Raw genomic sequence first — 16,450 nt, forward strand, 5'->3', positions numbered from 1 at the left:
AGGTTACTTAAACATTGCTCCTATTTAACTTTTGTGACCAAAAATAATAATAATAATAATGGCTCTTTTATTTACTAGTTGTTTTGTTTCTTTAATGTCTGCTGGTTTGTTGCCAAAGCTCTAGATTTCTCTGCAGCTAATTAAGACCCTTGTCTGGATTTGGACCCTGGAGATAAAGGTCACAACTGCTGGTGGGGCTCTCAATGTTTTTAACTGTTATTCTTTGAGCTCCTAGAAGCTTAACTCCTCAATTACCAACCTGAAAAATGGTGTTGCTCTTTTCAGAAGACAAAACCCCTGTGTTTAAATCTTTGCCCATTTAACCCCTCATTAACTCATTGAACCCCTTTGACTGAATTTACATGTTTATTTCTCGCAGCTTTGGTATTTTCCAGGGATAATGCTGCCTGGGAACATCATTTCTATCTCTCCAACGGCTAGTTAACATCAGGACCCTGATCTTCCAAATTGCCACAGCTTTTTCAGCATGAAAAGCCCTGAGAGGAAGGTGTTAATCAGAGCAATACCTAAAACAATTGGACTCTGGGTACCCACTCAGTTCCTGGAGTAGAAGCAGGCTGAAAATACCCAGTGGCACCCAGGCATCAAAAAAAAAAAAAAAAAGGTTGTGAAAACTGAACAAAAACACTGACAGGAAAGGAGGAGGCAGGAAATGAGGTAATAAGTCATATAAATCCTCAAGTCTACCAATGTGTTTGTTAAAAAGGAAATGAAAGAAAATAAAGGTGCCCCTCTGTACTGCTTAATTTATAGCCCAACATGGTAACATTCTGCTAATGCAATTGTGGGGCGATTCGGTTGTGCAGGTAGTTATTAAGTTCTCAAAAGAACCTGTAAACTAATTGTATGGCTGGTGAAAATTTTTAGCCTAAAAATATTATAGCCCAAGTCACTTTATTCTTAAATAGGGAGAAATAACCTGACCACCACCCAAGGGGGCGCCTCCCCAAAGGGTGCTGGGCATATTGACTGACAGTGGTCTGGATTGTCCTAGGTGAAGTTATTTGGCCCTTTATTTCCAACACAATAACCCTGATGTAGCAGACTTGTCCCTATGTGCTCCAAACAACATGAAATATTCACTTCTTCTCTATCATGTAAATCTTTAGCTTTACAATGTGAATTTTCATCTTCACGAATGGCTTTACCTATGGGCAGAAGAGGCAGCTTCCTCCTTACTATGTTTAGAGAAGTTCCCTGACGTCCCTCAGAAGGTCGGTGCACCTGGGACTCCAAACAACTGAAACAACACCACTGAAATGAGAGTTTACAACAGAATTTGGGGCAAAGAAATTTCCTTTCCTTCAGGTTTCCTTTCAAATGCAAGTGTCACACAGGAATGATATACAAGTCACCCACATCACGCCTTCAGTGAATGGCACAGGGATGCTGACCACCTGAGATGAGAGGTACGGTCTTCCATTATTTTATACCACATCCGTTCAGTATAAGATGAGGAGTTTGGGCTAGATCCTTCCTCAGGAGCAAGAGTTCAGGTGAGAGTAGGTTAACAAGGATCTCCTGACAAGGATCTTTGTCATAACCTCCACCTGTGTACCTCCACTTCTTGCACCCTCATCCCCTTGCCCACCAACAACAGCATGCCCCAGACTCTCCTTAAAAATCTCAAGGTGTGGGGCTAGGGTTATGGCTCAGTGGTAGCACACTTGCCTGGTATATGTGAGGCAACTGGGTTCGGTTCTCAGCACCACGTAAAAATAAAAAAATAAAAGTCTATCAATAACTAAAATATATATATATATTAAAAAAAATCTCAAGGTTTGGGCTAGGGTTGTAGCTCAGTGGTAGAGTACTTGCCTCAAATGCAGGAGGCTCTGGGTTCGATCCTCAGCATCATATAAAAATAAATAAATAAAAATAAAGATACTGTGTCCATCTACAACTAAAAAAATATATTTAAAAAAAAAATCTCAAGGTTTCTCCCAGGAATAACATGCTACAATTTCAATACTTCTATAATATGATTCAAGCATTTCCTACCTTCCCTAGTTATGGGCCCTTCAGTTATCTAATAAAAGTTATGAACTTCACAGTAAGAGGATAACTTTAAGAAAAGCATCCAACATGTACGTTGGCACAAACACAATGGATGTTTATTTCTTGTTTGTGTAGCACCAAAGTGGGTGCTCCTGGCTCAGCAAGAGGCTCTACTCTAAGTGGTGATTTAAAAACCCAAACTCTTTCTCATCTATGGCCCTGCCACCTCAGCATTTCCAAGGTCACCATGCCCCTAGGCAGTCAGCACGCAGGCAGGGAAAAGAGGTGCAGGTGGAATTAAGCCCAGGTCTGGAAGCTGCATACAAAACCACCAGATCCTCTTTCACATGTCAGGGTTAGGGTCCATGAGGTTAAAAATTCCCTGGATTAAATCCTTTTCTTACTGAGATTCTTACTGAGACATTATATGTGGAGCACTCCAAAGGTTCAGAAAAGGGAGATGAGGAAGTTGCAGGACCACGTTGTACCCTACAGGATTTTACCCAAGTGCCAGCTTTCCTTACCTCAGGTTATAGAATAAATACTGGACCCTTCCATACTGTTCTAAAGGAGTTATCAGCTCACACACACACACACACACACACACACACATATGCATGGGGATGTGTGTGTGTGCATATACATCTTGGAATTTCTAAGATTTATGTATATATAATATGCATATTAGTCATATATTTATCAGATATATGAATATGAAATATTCATAACATTCATAAATTTATACAAATAGATTTATTATATTTATGACATAAATATATGCTATTCTTATATATGGTAACTGTATATTTCTCTGATTTATGTCTTATGCTTAAACAGTTCAAATTGGTAACCAAAATAATAATTCCCTTTTCAAGAACTTCACTGCTTTCTCTAGGAGGTACTGCTATCCAGAGGACAAATCCCATATATTCACCTACCACAGTAAATAATGCATCAGAGACTATGTAGTCAGTGGGGAAGTGTCATACAAAAGGCATTTAAAATGACAATCCTACTTAGAATGTCCTGCTTGTGTATGTGATTTTAAAAGAAGAACATTTTGGCAAATACACAGGGTTATATCCAAACAGTGTATCCGCATCCTCCAGTGGCTATTCAAACAATGGAAGTCAAGTTTTTAAAGAGATTTTCAGATCCCGTTCAAATAATTCCCTGTGTTAAATGTGAAACAAGAATAAAATAATGTCAAATAGCATACAAAATAACTATTATGACATTAATTTTAACAGAGGAATTTTTTAAAAAAAGAAAGAAAAAGAAACAAGGAGCAAAATTTTCAACTACTTGACCCTCGTATAACTTGTCAACTCTCATTGTTTTGTTTTGTTTTGTTTTGTTTTTTGTTTTTTCTCTCTGCAACCCCTTTCCCGGATACAGAGACAGAAAGAGAAAAGAAGAGTCCAAAATTCCTTATTCAGTAAATCTGGTGCCTTTAGAAGTTGGCAGAATAGTTGTACCTCTCAAAAAAATAAATAAATCATTGGGAAGAGGTATTTCCATTCTGCCCATTGGGCCACCATCCATTGTCCACCATAGTGAACTGCATAGACCACCTGGTTCTAGAAGATCTGCCTTCTATTTGTCATCACAGGTGCTGGGAAAATAAGAATATGTACTTTCAGAAAGTGGCCATTCCAGATGTGCATAACTCTGTGTGTGTGTGTGTGTATGTTATAGGTCAAACTAGAAAACACTTCCCTTAAGTTTGAACAGTTGAAGATAGATACATTACTTCTTAAAGATATCTTACTTGGACACTTTATCTTTCTTTTTAATACTTATAGAAACTAGACTCCATCTCCCCATTTTCTCTCCTCTCTCCCCCATCTCAACCATTCTGCTCTGCTTCCTCCATCCACATTGATTTTGGAAGCCTCACCATGCAGAGAAATTCTGCTCCCTCTCCTCAATCACTGCCCATATCCAGCCATTGACCTGCCTTTGTGTATCAGACAGCTCTCTGTTCTCATGAAAAGGATTTTCACAAAACCAAATCCACCCTCCTCAAAAAGCCACATGGACTGCAGCTAAGTCATTATTCTTTCTTCATTATATATGTTAGTTGGGAGTTTGAAAATTTTTCCCACTATAATTTTTCTGCTAGGATCCTCTGGTACTAATAATCTAAACAGGGGTCATTTCAATGGTTTCTGTTATTGTTGCAAAACATAGTTTCTACAACTCTCCTAAGAAACTCCCACTGAAGATGGTCTTGCACATCAGCTTAAGCAAACAGGGGAACCAAAACAACATGATATTGACCTTTGCGAAGTGAAAAAAAAGTGGAATTCCATTTGTGATTTCATGTCCTATGTATTGTGTACATTCTAGGTACTCGATAATGCTGGTTAAATGAATAGTTGTAAAAATATGCTGCTGGTAAATAAATTCTAAATTCTTGCCTGCAATTAACATTTTAGATGGGGTAGATAAAATTATAGCTCAACATTCAACATTTGTCAGGAAGGATGTAGCCTGAGGGGCAATGTTGCCAGTGTGCAATCTAAATAGCACCACTACAATAATTAGTTGAGTAGAAGGAAATTGATTCTGCATATTTTTTTAAATCTACACAGTATGTACTCATATAAAGCTTAAACTGGTTTAAACATTGAAGTGATTTATGTAAAAGCCCAGCAAGAATGACAGGAAGTACATTCAGATGAGAAAGGTATTGTCAACTGGAAATATGAATGTGCTTGTGGTATCTTTCTGGTGATCTTAATTTTATTGTTCTGAACATAAACATTTGTATGGTGCAGGAATAGAAAAGTCCCACTTGTTCTCAATGCCTTTCAGGTACATTGTTATATAATACAACCCAGAATGGATTGGTAGATGCCATCATGTTTTTGCAATCGTCACTGTGCCATAATCCCAGAGTTTGAAATAACAGAATCTAACAAAAACTTTTAAATAATTAGGTGTATCTGTTAAGGTCTGTAAACAAGTCAAGATGGCGCCTGGCGAGAGGAAAAATGGCCATTTCGAGAAAATGGAGAGGATTGATGCAGTATGTTTGTGTCTTGCTTTGTCTCAGTGGATTGTATTGTCTTTGTGATGAAAATATGGAAAGGGTGAGAAGTAAACTGATAAGGGAAACAGGCACCCCAATGGAACCAACAATAATTAGGGCATGTGTTGATAAAAGCTCAGGAACTCTAGTCAGAAAGAAAAAGAAAGTTCAGAGGAATAAGGATTATCAGGAAAAAAGTTGCAGCAAAAGGCTATTACTGAATACTTTTCATTACCGAAGGATGCATGAAGCTGCGCAGAGGCTGCCGCGTGTGCGAGCCGGTCACGGCGCAGTAAGGAGTTTCCAAGCGGCGGCAGCCGGCTCTTCCCCGCCCAGGGAGCGGGATGCCACTGCCGAGAGCCCAAACCCAGACCTGACCCGGAGGCACGGTCTCGCAGGCTCTTGCTCCCTGTGCCCGGTGGCAGTTGAGTCCCAGACACTCCCCGTCTGGGGCTGCCCGAGGTCGCTGCAGCCGAGAGCGGAGGAAGCACATGGCGCCCCTAAAGTTTGGTCATTTCCAATGTCAATAACTACAATGGTTCTCCCACACCTGGAAGCTAATGAGTAATGAGCACTATTAAGGCCTATTTCAAATGTAAAAAACCTTGAGATAATGTACTAAATTGTTCAGAAGGTTGTTTTCTTAGCGCCTGCTGGAATACTACAGGATTTTCTTTAACATCATTGCCACAGTTCCTGCCTTCGTCCTGATGCAGAGGACGCAAGTGACTAATTCTGTCATCGGGGAATTGCTGACCAAGGCTGAGTGTTTGTTTCTGTGGTGGCTAAAAGGCTGCTACAACATAGAGTGAATCCTGCACTGGCGAAATCAACCTTGGTGATGCATCTGCCAGGAAGCCTGGGCATCGAGGCAGTTTTGTTCTTACACTAGTTCAATAATTTAAAAAAAAAGAAGAAGAAGAAGAATATGTTCATCCTGGTGTTGATGGTGTTGGATTACAGGGTGATTTTTGAGGAGACCATGATACAAATGGACTCAGAATTCAGCTGGGTTGGACCGGCGGGTGCACACGTTTGTGCACATGTATGCACATACAAACACGCCTGGCTGCTCAGATACCTCTGCCACCAACAGCTCGTTCAAGGAACTGGGGCACCTTGAAGCAGCAGTGCCAGGGATCCCCGAGTTTGCACTTTCTAAGAACTCTGGAGCTTGAGTAGGGGCCTCTGCCCAGGTTAAGGCCCAGTGGAGGGGACAGGACCCTTATTCTGAGGACATGGGGAGCAATCGCAGGCTCTAATTCCACTTAGAAGTTAAGAGACTAGTTCTGCAACTCCGCATTCTGAGGTTCGGGTTTTGATTCTGATTCACTCTACCCCTGTTAGGGTCTGTAAACAAGTCAGGATGGCGCCTGGCATTTTGCCAGAGGGAGTGGTTTGTGAAGTAATGCCAGCGAGCCATTAAGTGTGGAGATTCCTTATTGGTTGACTGCTGTATCTAGTTTATGTTAATTAGATAAGCTGTGTGGAATGTATATATACCCCTCCGGTCCTACAATAAACGGCTCCCACTCCTGCTGTATTGATGTACACAAGTTGTTCGTCACCCCCCCCCGGTTATTTTGCTGCAGCCAGACTGCGGCAGTATCTTTACACTAAACTTGCATACATGGAGATTCGAGTTTCTATACTTTGTATTAACTGTTATCATTTCAATCTGGAATGTTCCCTAAACACCCATGTGTTAAAGGCTTGGTCCTCAGCTTGGCACTATAGGAAAGTGGATACTAGTGGGAGGTTCACAAACCTCACAAGGTGGGTCCTAGTCAGAGGTTTAAGTCATTAAGGGAATGCCCTTAGAGGGGACTGTGGGACACTTGGTCTCTTCCCTTCCTCTATTTTTCCACTTCCTGACCATATGAGGTAGACAACTTCCTCTGCCATATGCTCCCCACCATGATGTGCTCCTTCTCCAGAGGCCCAAAAGTAACAGACTAACTGGCCATAGCCTGAAACCTCCAAAACTGTGAGTCAAAATAAAATCTTTCCTCTTTTTCAGTTGATTATCTTAGGTATTTTGTCACAATAATGGAAAACTAACCAACACAAAAACCTATGACCATATTTCTGCTGTTGTATCTACCATGTGTATTATAACATTGGTATACATCTGCCACTCATCTACCAGCTCTCTGAAACACACTAGGTCTTCCTCCATGTATAATACCCAACATAAAAAAATCTTTCAAAAATGTTTATTACATGAGTAAATGCTATGATTTTATTATTTGTACTTCTGGGCCTCTCTGATGTTTATAATCACAATGAATTTCTTCTGTCTGCTCTTGAGGCAACTTATCCAACTCCATAACAGCAGCTAGCATTTTGTTTCTTTGGAGCATTACAATATACAGGCACTGTGCTATACACCTTAAATGCATTCTCAATTAATCCTCAGCACAACCCCAAAGGGTTGACATTGTGGTTCTAATTGTCTTCATTCTACAAAAGAGAAAACTGAAGTTTAAAGGAGCTAGGTGATTTGCCTGAGGTTACACAGCTAGAAAGAGGCCCAGCCAAGAGTTAAGTTCTATCTGTTGGATTCCAGAGTTAACATCTTATCTTAGGCATTTCACGAAAAGTCTATACCAGAAATGAGCCAGAGGAAAAACTAAGTGCCCATTAGTAATGGATAAAAAGCATCTTGCCTCTCAGGGCCTTGGGCCTTGTAAAAATGCAGGGTTCTTTACCTCTTCTGTCTTCAGTAATTCCAGATGGGGCCCTCAGCTCTCCCGTTTGGGCTTCTAAGAGAGGGAAGGAGTAGAGCCGCAGAGATGCTCCCACCAGGGGGTGAGCCCCAGTCTACACAGAAGAAATGGAAGTGGAATGAGCAGAAACAGGTCAGTCTTCCTCACAGCTATAAAATGCAAAGCCTTTCTGTAGCTGTGGTCCTGCAGTTAGACACCAGAAGCCAGTGCAGAACCCAGATTTGACTATGAGATTCCACCTTACACTCAGCTCTAGGGAAAGAGAACTCTATTAATTAAATGTAACTGCTGCTGAATTTGGCAAAATCCTTCTTTGCTTACCAGGAGCATTGCAGGAACAGCACAGTATCTGCCTATAGCAGAGTCATCATCTGGTGCATTATAAGATCCGAGGGAGGACAAAGGGCCCCACTTATCCTGCTCCGGAAACTGACCCTTTCCAGGGTCATTCCTTCCTGTACTCCCTAGACAGGGCCAAGCCTCTTTGTCCCAACTCCCAGAGCATCCTTTGCAAATGGCTGTGTCACATCATATAGCAGCTATGAGAGAACAGCAAGTGTGTGAACTGAAGAAATACCTCTCTGCCCCCTCCCCAGCCCAGCAGTGAACTGGGCTGCCTGGAAATCTGTAAGCCTGTTTTCTGGGGACCTTCAAACAGAGGTGGTGGCCATTTGCCCAGGTCCTATGGCAGGGAGGGGGCAGGGGGAGTCATGCATTTGGCAGAATGTTGAAAGAGGTGACCTCTAATATGTGACTCTCCAGTGCCCTGAGTGCTCTGCTAAGTCTTTGTGTGATGCACACTCTTAACACTCTAGGTATCCAGACAAAGGGGGAAACGATGGCTTTCATTCAGATTATTCTGAGGATGATTTGCAAGCACACCCAACACCTAAATCAGTCCATCAGCCAGGTTACTTCTTGGTAAGACAACTTGTTTTTCTTTATTGAGTTGCTTATTTATAATCCACCCTTATTTTGCAGAAGCTCTGGGGGTGACTGCAAATGCAAATTGGACAAAAGCAAAAGTGTTAAAAATGCAGAGACAGACCTACAAATACTCCAAGTCCTAGAGAGCCTAACGTAGGTGTCCAAGGTATTTCTATGGAGCAATAGTGACATCCAGTGGTCAATTACATTACACCAGGATGAGGTTTGTCATTTTCCCTCAACCTAGAAATAATTATACTCCAAAAATTATTTTTTTCAGCAACTCAATTTGGGGCTCTTCTGAACTTCAAGAAAGGCCTGGATGTCAGGTCTTTGGATGCAGAAGAACATTTTCCTCTGTCTCTCGACTTGCAGCTTTCATGTCTGCAAACAGGCTTCCTTCAAGCATAGAAAAAAAAAGACTTCTGTACCGCCTCATCTATAAAATGGAGCAGGTAATAAACTACCTGCCAAATCGGAGCCAGCAATGAGTTACCACGGGACACACAATGGGTGAGGACAGTCATAAACATGTACCAGAGGAAAACGGGAGAGAAGGTGTTCCATAAGTCAAATCAAGAACAAAGAAAGGAAAGCTGAAAGAAGGAGCCAACTCCTGCCCAGGCAGAGAACTGCACAGAGGGTAAGGGCCTCAGTCTATTTGTGCTTTGATCCCCAGCAAGAAGCACAATATCCAGCTCACAGCAAGGTTCAGGTTCTTTTTGACTCTATGAATAAATGGATGCACTGGGATTTTCTAGCTATTATATCCCCAAGGATCTGCCAGTAAAGAATTTTGTGGGTCTTCCCAGATCAGTCATTGTTATTATTTGTTGTTGTTTTGTATTTTTGCAGTGCTGAGGATCAAACCGAGCAGGGAGCTTAAGCATGCAGGCAAGCACTCTACCACTGAGCCCCAGCCCCAGCCCCCAGCCCTCAGCCCCCAGCCCAGTTTTGATCCAGAGGTTGCACCTCAAGGTTACACTGGAGACCAGCAAGATAAAGCTCACAGATGCTCTGGAAGCCTCAGAGTAAACCAGGCTGGGACACTAAAGGAAGTCACACGGGTGAAGCTGTGTTAGGGACTGAATCAACATAAATCCCTTCTTTGTGTAGAATGGACACATGAAAATATCTAATTTGCCATGTGCTTGTTGCATTCATGGCTGACCCACACGAACTGACAGCCCAGGAAGAGTGGCACAGGAGCTGTGACAAGTGGCAGTCCCGAGGCTCCTAAGTCAAAATATTCCCTTCATTCCCTTGGGGCATGACAACCCACTTGTCACAGGCAAATATAAAGAGGCTTTGGCCCTAATGTGCTCTAAATGGTTTTGCTTATGCTGTAACTGAGACCATTTATCTCATCATAAGTAAAATATTCATAGCAATAATATTAGATTCCATATAAATATTTTTCTGTTATTTTAGGAGTTGGTTACATAGGAAAAATATCTTTGTTTAGAGGATTCCGCCGCATACTATGTTGATTATATTGCTACAGGGCTAGCAAACAAAGCAAAATACTTAAAGGTATTGTTCAAATATCATATCAGTGTCCTCTGGATCCACCTTGGGGAAAAATGGTAAAAAAGACTCCTTAAACAGCATCAAATGACATTTTTACATAGCCTGTAAAAAATGGCCAGAAACAATTATTTCCAAATCATCATCCTATAACCTCGCAAAAATGCAATAAAACGTGATATTCTTGGCAAAAAGTAAAATGTCTGAGATTCTAATCACATGAAAAATACAGAGAAATCCAAGTCAATCTCTTCTTAACACTGTAATTGACACAAAACAGCAAAAAGTCTTCTAACGGTAATACATTTGTATTAAGAATTCTTGGCCATTACTAGGAAATTGTTTCAAAAGGATGCAAATATAAAAATGGTTAGTACAATTATTATACTCTCTTCCCTCCATGAAATATGATCGTGTCAATGTTGCAGCCAATAGCAAATGGAAGGGTGAGAGTGTGAATTCATTTAATGATTTTTCTACATCTTCTGTGTAGATTGGCTCCAGTCTAGATTAGAATAAAGAGTCGCAAGAATCAAGAATCGCTGAAATGATTGATCAGGAGTACAATACAATCTTCCTGCCCTATGGGGGCTCCTGTTAGCAAAGTGTCATTTGCCTCTGATGCGTTGCATAATCCTCTCAACTTCCCAGCAGTGAGCTCAACATCCTAGAATGGAGCTGGCCCTTGGTTCTCACAAGTAATTATTTTCAAGGTCCCAAAGCCCAAATATCAGAGAAGAGGGAGAGGTATAATCTGAGACAAAAGAAAGGGTCTCTCTGTGTCTGTAGTTATGGATGCCATACTCTTGTTATTTGATTCATTTCCGTCATTGCATAACAAAAAGGCATCGTACAGAAATACAGCTGTATAAAATGAAAGTCAAATTTAAATTAACTTTCCCTGAGATTATTTTTTTAGGATTCCAAGGCAACTTTTAAAATAATTAGACGTAGCAATAATTTTTAACTGGATATCCTTCCTTAGCTAAAACCTCTTCAGGGATTTCCCATTGCCTGGCTTATAGACTCTACCTGTCTTGGTCGTTCTGACCACTATATACCCTTGCCTGCCACGCCTCACACCCTACCTAACCCAAACCTCCCCCAATGAACACTCAACATCACAAACAGCTAGAAAAAGAAATAAAGGATTCATTTGTCTATATTTCCCATATATCCTTAATCATTCAACAAACATATATTAAATACCTTCTATGTGGTTGACCCTGAGGAAAAATTATTATTCCTGTCCCAAATGATCATAATCTGTCAAATGTCACAGTATTATCTCCACCTTGTGATGAAGGCAACAGGACACTCACCTACAAAAGCTGAGGGCTTCATGACAGTATAAGGTGACACTGGTTAGCCCAATCAGGCATATGGGCTAACCCAGACTAGTTACCCACAGAAGATGAGACATTGGAGAGAACCGGTCTTAGGGATGCAGAATAAAATGCAAGGGAGAGTTCAGTGTCTTCCAGACCTTTCAAGATCACCAGATTCTTTATGATTCCAGAAAGAAACAAGGCTCACTGCCTGACCACAGTGAGAAAGATGATCAGCCTGGGGATTGCCCTGGTATGAGCAGAGGATGCAAAGGACCCAGAGAGTTGGGCAGAGGAGTGGTTGGTTTAAGTCCTGAGTAAGTAGGGGGTGAAGGAAGTTCAACTTTGGTACTTGGAGAGAGAGCAGCCATAAGAATGTGCAGATCACAGAGATTGATGGAATAAGTTGGCCCAATCCTCGATGGATATGGGGAAAGGAGGCTATGAACAACTTAGTACCCAGATCTCGCTGCTTACCAAGATCTTTCATCAATGTTAAGAAGGAAGGTCGTGGAGAGGTCTCCAATGAACAATGAATGGCACATCTCATTTTCTCAAGGGCCACTATTTATTGAGCCCTTACTAATTCCCATGATCACGTATGCAGTATTACGACCTCTAGTACATTACAAAAAGTTAGACTCAGATAAACTAACTTGCTCAGCATCCACACAATTAATCATGTATTAGGACCACAATTCTAAAACCAGTACCTTGTTTTATTTTGTTTTGTTTTTATTGGACCATTATAGTTATATGTAGTAGTTGGGTTCATCCTGACAAAATCATACATTCATGAAATTCAATTTCAGCTCATGATCCTCCCCCTTTTCCACCCATCCTCCCTTCCAGGTGCCTGTTCTCCTACCACTACTCTACTAGACTTCCTTTTCCTCATCTTTTTATTAATTTTTTATTATAAAACTAGTACTTTTAATTACTGTGCTTTGCTGCCTTATGAGATGCCCTTGAGTTGCTTACCTGGTTGCTTGGTTGCCTACCTAAATCTCCTTGGAATCATAGCTCTATTATACAGTAAGATAAAGCAAATGTAGGTAAACTGTTCTCCATCTAAGATGTTAAGGAATATTCTGAGGTCATTTCAGAAATTTTACACTAACTTTAGCCTTGGGAACTAAAATAAGCCAGTTCTAGAGTCCTGGGGATGCGGGGAAATGTCTATCTAGTTTATACTACCCAGCAGTCACTGCCAAATAGGAACAATTCTAATAACTGAAATGCAGGATCTAAATAATGAAAAAGACAAAAGCTATTCCACTTTGGAAGTCAGCTATGCAAGCTGATTATGTCTGAAGGGGACTAATTTCTCTGTAACTATGACTGGAAGGCACTGATGGTTGTCCTTGCCCTGCTCCGTAGAAACTGTTGGTGCAGTAGCAGTTTCTACCACAGTAGAAGCTAAAGAAGAAATGTCATGCTTCATCAGAGACAAAGAAGAGTGGAGAATAGTCAACTGAAACTTGGTGAATGAGTAAAAATACTTGTAGCACTACTTCATGAAATGATCCATTTATAAGGCATCAACTGCTTTGTGCAATATCTCATCATATTAAAAATGTTCCTTTCTGAGAGTAGGGGTGTGGCTCACTGGTAGAGTGCTTGCCTAGCATGGATGAGGCCCTGGATTCCATCCCACGCACCAGGAGAAATAAAAATGTTCTCTTCTGGTTCTACATCTAGAGAAAGTTGAAATATGTTCTTAGGAATATCTATGTGATAGGAAGGGATGTTTGTAACTGTTTTAGCTAGTTGTTTTTGCTGTTGTGACTAAAAGAACCCAACCAGAAAGGAGGAAAGGTTTATTCTGGGGCTCACAGTTTCAGAGGACTCCATCCACAGTCAACAGGCTTCATTCCTTGGGCTCAAGATGAGGCTGAACAGCATGGTGGAAGAATGTGGTAGACAGAAGAAGCTCACATGATTATCAGAGAGCAGAGAGAGAGAGAGAGAAACTCCACTCTCCAGATACAAAATATATACCTCTTAGCCACACTCCCAATGAACCACTTCCTCTAGCCACATCCTACCTGCCTCCAGTTACCACTCAGTTGATCCCTAATGGAATTAGGTTGAAGCTATAACTCAACCATTTCTCCCCCAAACCTTCTTATATTGTCTCACATGTGAGCTTTTGGGGGACACCTCACATCCAAACCATAACAGTAACTATGCCTAAAAATGTATTTAAGGGCTACAGGATTAAAGATGCTGCACATTGAAATTTGAGTATGTGTATTTAATTTTGGAAACAGGGCCTCTATCTTTTATTTCTTTCATGCCAATAGGAAAATGTGTGTGTTGTGCAATTTCAGGTTAATGTTTTCCCTTAGCTGTTTAGTGATGTAATAGGGTACGCAGCTCAAAATTTGTCTCTGCAGTGCATCTAGAATGATAATATCCCAATTATCATATAACTTGCACTTATTTAGAAAAATGAAACAGCTCTTTCCCTTGCTCTCTCCCTCTCTCTCTCCCTCCCTTCCTCATTCATTTAATTCAGTAAATGCTATATGAAGGAAAAGGAATATACGCAATCCACCAGACCAAGTTTTTCAACCTTGACACTATTGACATTTTGAGCCAGATAAGTGTTGATTGTGAGGAAGCTGTCCTGGGCACTGTAGGACATTTAACAACATCATTGGCCTCTACTACCAAATAGAACAGTACCATGCCTCCTAGTGTGACAACCAAAAATATCTCCAGACATTGCTGAAGTTGCCCCACTTGGGAAAGATGCCCTAGTCTCCTGCCAGATACACTCCCCAAGGCCAGTAAGAAGAATTAATTGTGTTCTGATTTTCCTGAGATATGGTCAAGCAGCTATTTTCTTTGCCAGGGGTCAGTGTGTTTCTGGACAAGAGAACCTTAATCTAAGTATCTCAAATGCACTGAGAATAATGATTGGGGCCAGGTGTACACAAAGAGAGTTTTCACTTCTAATATTTAAGTACTTTTTTGATTTTGTTTTTTAATTAACCTCTGCTCCCAACCTTTAATACATCTGGTAATGTTGTCAAGGAGACAACCACCAGCTAATATATTATGGCTGGGCCTAAATAATTGGCTTTTGTACCTTTCTGTTGTTCCCACATGCACACAGTGGACCTCACCGACTCCTTAAATCAGAGCTGGTTGCATAATGATAATATCCAAACAAGAAACTCATGGATTCAAGTGTCCTTCTTTTACCTGGATTAGAATCAGAGAGACACATTTGTTTCACCAGATGGAATAAAGAGGGAGTCTGGCAATGGTGATAAACTCCAGAATTCTGCTAAATTATGTCCCAACTTGACATTTATATGAGCACACGCCTCTCCATCTCCAGAGGTGATTAGATTAAGTGTATTTTAGTTTGCATGTCATGCATGCATATCCCAAGAGACTTAGGGAAAGGGGCAGATTGTGACCAATATCAATGGTTTTACTCAAATATTTATATTGCCAATAAGCTGCGCTAATGTTACCTGAGCTAGGGAACTACATTTCAATAGTGTGCACACAGCCTTTTCCATTTCAGGATTAGACTGATCACACCTACTTTTGCTCAGAAGTTGAGTGAATATTTCTGTTGCTGGGATATGAGATCCTCATTTCCTGTATGGGCATCATGCCCCATAGCATTTTCTACCTCCAGAGACTGAAATCATTTGCTCAACGATTTTTGATTTACTTCATTAACTTCCAGAAATCTCAGGAGAAGCCCAAGACAAAACCCTGGAACACAATCTCACCAAACAGAACAGAGTCTCTGGGTACAATGGGAGGTAGTGCAAGTGTCTTCTGTACTCCTACTAAGCTCTATGCAGGGGTGGGTGGCAAAACATTTGTGCTTCAGAAAAATTCAGAATGAGAACAGAAATGCAATGCAAAGTCACCAACAGCAAGCCAAGCCCACCTTTTTGTCCTTGTTACAAACTAAACCCCCACTGATGGCATCCAGGGGGTATTGCTTATATCACGGAGCCATCTGCTCTTAAAAGGAGAATCAGAGCTTCAGATTTCAGATCTGATAGTTGGAAAAGTAGATACAGAATATGTGTCAAAATGCACTGGTTATTGGCATCCAAAAGGAAGCAATTAATGTTGTTAACTTTTAAATTACTTTATCTGTGAACCTAAGCTATTTTAAATTGTAGAAATTTATGTTGTTTCTCTTGCTTCCCCTTTGTTCTTTCTGTATTATTTAATCTATAAATATTATGACTATTCATCCTCAATTTAGCAGACCTATTCCAAATATTGTATCCTGTTGCTATTGTGTCAGACCCATGTGTTCCAATTTTAAGGTCCAAAAATACCTACCAGTGTCTGATAAGCACAATATTTTGGAAAGAGGAGTCCCTTGTCCTGCCCAAGCCTCCAAACTGTACACATAACTGTCAGCCACAATGGAAACTCCATAATTCATTTTCCCTCTTTGCCTATATTTACCCTCACCTCAATCCACAAAGGATTTCAGGCAACTTACAAAAATATATACATCACAAATGAATAAAATAGTTGAAGGAATCAGGGCAAAAGCAAAGAAGGATAGGGCACAAGCCACAAGTAAGGTCAGAATGCAGACATGGGGCCCTATGGAGTTGCAAGAAGTGAGCCCAGTGTGACTTGAAGCCACACAGTGGCCAAATCAATGGCAGAAAGACAGTCTGTGGTGATATGCAAGCCAACTGTTCAAGAGCAGCTCAGTGGGATGAAAGTCCTGAAAGTCATCCCCCAAGGTGGTGCTTCCTGGGGAGGCTGGATCAGCCAGGGACCTCAACAGCATCTGCATTAATTTTTTTTCCAGTTTCCTGGCTTTTATCAAGGCAACGCCTAAGCCCTCCCAAGTAGGAAATGGATCATGTTCATTGTTT

The sequence above is a fragment of the Marmota monax genome, unplaced genomic scaffold (genome assembly GCF_021218885.2).
Source record: "Marmota monax isolate L192 unplaced genomic scaffold, Marmota_monax_Labrador192_F-V1.1 WCK01_AAM20220418_F8-fsc00126, whole genome shotgun sequence".
NCBI classification, from domain to species: Eukaryota; Metazoa; Chordata; class Mammalia; order Rodentia; family Sciuridae; genus Marmota; species Marmota monax.